This window comes from Grampus griseus (genome assembly GCF_964374135.1).
Source record: "Grampus griseus genome assembly, chromosome: 7".
NCBI classification, from domain to species: domain Eukaryota; kingdom Metazoa; phylum Chordata; class Mammalia; order Artiodactyla; family Delphinidae; genus Grampus; species Grampus griseus.
Window position 1 is genome coordinate 28,390,094 of NC_139001.1, and position 3,022 is coordinate 28,393,115.

The window sequence follows — 3,022 nt, forward strand, 5'->3', positions numbered from 1 at the left end:
GTCACCCCTCCACTTCCTCATCGGTAAATTAGGTACCGAACTCCTCCCTCCCACCTCTGAGACGCTGGGATTCAGCAATTCGCTTTTCTCGCCCGTTTCTCTCTTCCACGGCAGGAGTTTCCAGGTTTCCCTACTTTAGCCAACAACAACGCATTAAAGCACGATTTTCTCATACAAACTTGAGAGTCACAAAGTGGAGTACCACGGTCTTGATTTGATGAAGATTATAACGATAGTTAACGTTTGGCAAACACTATGCGTGACCCCGTTCCAAGTGAGGTAGTCATTTAACCCTCGGGAACAAAATCCTCAGAAACCTTCATTTTACAGATTTTACAGAAACTAAGTAACGTTCCCAAGGGCACACGATTGATCAGGGGTGTGGCCAGGATTTGATCCCTGATTGTGTGGATCCCCAAAGGCACCTTATTGTGATTATCAGAAAATAAAGGTAGAAGTCAAATTTGGTTGGAAGTGGCATAGTGTATCAGGATTTTCTTTTTTTAAGGAGGAACAATTTTTTGATGTGGATTTTAAAATACTTTCCCTCCATTCAACATTGATTAGTCCCTCCTACATGCCAGGCCTACATGCCTACCGTCTGTGGGAAATAGTCCTGCCCTCAATGACCTCAGGCACGGTGAGAAGACAAAGGCTTAGAAAGCCCAATTGTCTGAGGTCACACTGCTGCAAAGTACTTAAACCTGAAATTCAAACCTAGGTCTATTAACCCCAAGTAGATGCTGGGGTAAAGAGCTTGGTTTTTTTCCCAGAAACATGAGAGCCATTGAATGTTGTGAAGTTAAGGAGTCACTATCAGGTGGTTTGTAGTGAGGTCACTCGACAATAACTAGGACTGATGGAAGCAACAAGACCCAATAAGAGACTTTATATTCATCTAAGAGAGGAGTGAGGGTTCAAACTAAAGGCAGTGGCAGAGATTGGAGTGGAGGGAAAGGATCTGAGGTCATTTGGGAGGTAGAATAGAAGTGCTTAGGGGCTAGATACGGAGCGAGAAGCAAAAATGGCTGCTACGATTCTGGCTTAGGGAACTACGTAGAGTGTGGTTACTTTTTCTTAGATAGTGCAGGAAAAGGAAGAGGTTTGGGAAGGAAGATCGTTTTAGGTTCTGTTAAGTGGAGCATGGAAATGGAGCTCTCTGGTTGAAAGTAAAGCTCTGCAGGCTAAGTCCATTTTGTGATATCCCAGCTTATGTTTTCAAAAATAACACATTAAATCAATTAAAAAATGTGATTGGGGAAATTCCCTAATGTTGACAGCTAAGAATATCACATTTTTCATGGAGCAACTTGGAATCTATGGTTTTAGTAAATGAGGCATCCTATGTAAATGAAAACATAAATGAAAACATTTAAAATTGTGTTGTCATTAGAGTATGCACAAAGTAATTGAAGCTGTAGGTATAGAAGTGATTGCCTTGAGAAGACATGTATAATAAGGAAAGGAAGAAAGGAAGGAAAGCGAGAAGGAAGGAAGAGAAGGAAGGGAAGGAAAGAAGGGGTCTTCGAAAACAGGGAGATTTAAGTGGCATTTAAGTAAACCTGCCAAAGCGAGCAGTGGCAATCAAGGGACCTGAGTATTAATCAGGAATGACTGATCACGTGAGTCCCATGAGGGCAGGGATCACATCTGCTTCTCATTTCTGGAGCAGAGCACCTGGCACAGTACCTGGCCAGTAGCTGCTCCATTCGTAATTGTCCAGTGTTGTCCGTGGGGCAGGAAAGCTACAAATACCATTGGCTGTCGCAACTGGGTGACTGGGGATGTGTGCAAGCTGGATGGCAGGCAGTGAGTAAAGAAATGAATAGGGAACAGAAGTGCCCTTGACCGGTGGGGAGGGCCGTGCCGTGCATCCCTCTGCTCTCGCTGCAGGGAGATGGTTCGGCAACTTCTCCTGAGGAGGTTCCTGGTTTCCATAATCTGCAGGAAGCCCTCTCAGAGTCAGTGGGCGCCCCTTGCCTCCAGGGCCCTGCAGACCCCACAGTCCTAACAACCTGACAGTAACACCCAGCCAAGCCCAGTCAATATACACCACCAGAGTCTGTACAACAGCCTTTAACATCCAGGATGGACCAGACTTTCAAGACTGAGTTGTCAACAGTGAGACACTGGTGGTTGTGGATCTCCATGCACAGTGGTGTGGTCCCTGCAAGATCCTGGGGCCAAGGTTAGAGAAGGTGGTGGCCAAGCAGCATGGAAAGGTGGTGATGGCCAAGCCGGATGCTGATGACCACACAGACCTCGCCATAGAGTATGAGGTGTCAGCTCTGCCCACCGTGCCGGCCGTCAAGAATGGGGATGTGGGGCTTCCCTGGTGGCGCAGTGGTTGAGAGTCTGCCTGCTGATGCAGGGGACATGGGTTCGTGCCCCGGTCCGGGAAGATCCCACATGCCGCGGAGCGGCTGGGCCCGTGAGCCATGGCCGCTGAGCCTGCGTGTCTGGAGCCTGTGCTCCGCAACGGGAGAGGCCACAGCAGTGAGAGGCCCACGTACCGCAAAAAAAAAAAAAAAAAAAAAAAGAATGGGGATGTGGTGGACAAGTTTGTGGGCATCAAGGATGAGGACCAGCTGGAAGCCTTCCTGAAGAAGCTGATTGTCTGACAAGCAGGGAAGCGTCCTGACTGCCCCCGCCCACCTGGGCCCCATGGTCCCGGGGGACCCAGATAGAACCCACAGCCCTTCTGTCCTGGCCCTTTCCACCTCCTCCCTCTGCCTGGCCCCTGTGGGTCTGTGCTTTGGAGACCAGGCCTCCAAACACAGGAGCCTCAAGTGCTCCCAACCTGGCTGACCGCCAGGGTGGCCGCCCACTCTCTGCTCCCTCTAGGGCTTGTCGCCGTGCTCCCAGGATGCTGGGACAGAGTCCTGGGGCCAGCCTGCAGTAACAGCTTGGTCTCCCTGCTCCCTTGTGATCTGAACCCCAGTGCCTGGCTCATCTGCCTCCTGCATTTTTCTTTCCTGCTGCTGTTTTGTAAAAAAAAAAAAAAAGGAAAAACGAAACCCAA

General features: G+C 49.1%; 1 pseudogene across 1 annotated transcript; it reads left to right on the forward strand.

The window, feature by feature from the left end:
- Positions 1 to 1,897: 1,897 nt before the first annotated feature.
- On the forward strand, positions 1,898 to 2,726 carry LOC309825267 (thioredoxin, mitochondrial-like; annotated as a pseudogene). The gene is made up of 2 exons: positions 1,898 to 2,312; positions 2,541 to 2,726. The product of its transcript is annotated as a thioredoxin, mitochondrial-like (transcript).
- The last annotated feature ends 296 nt before the right edge of the window (positions 2,727 to 3,022 follow it).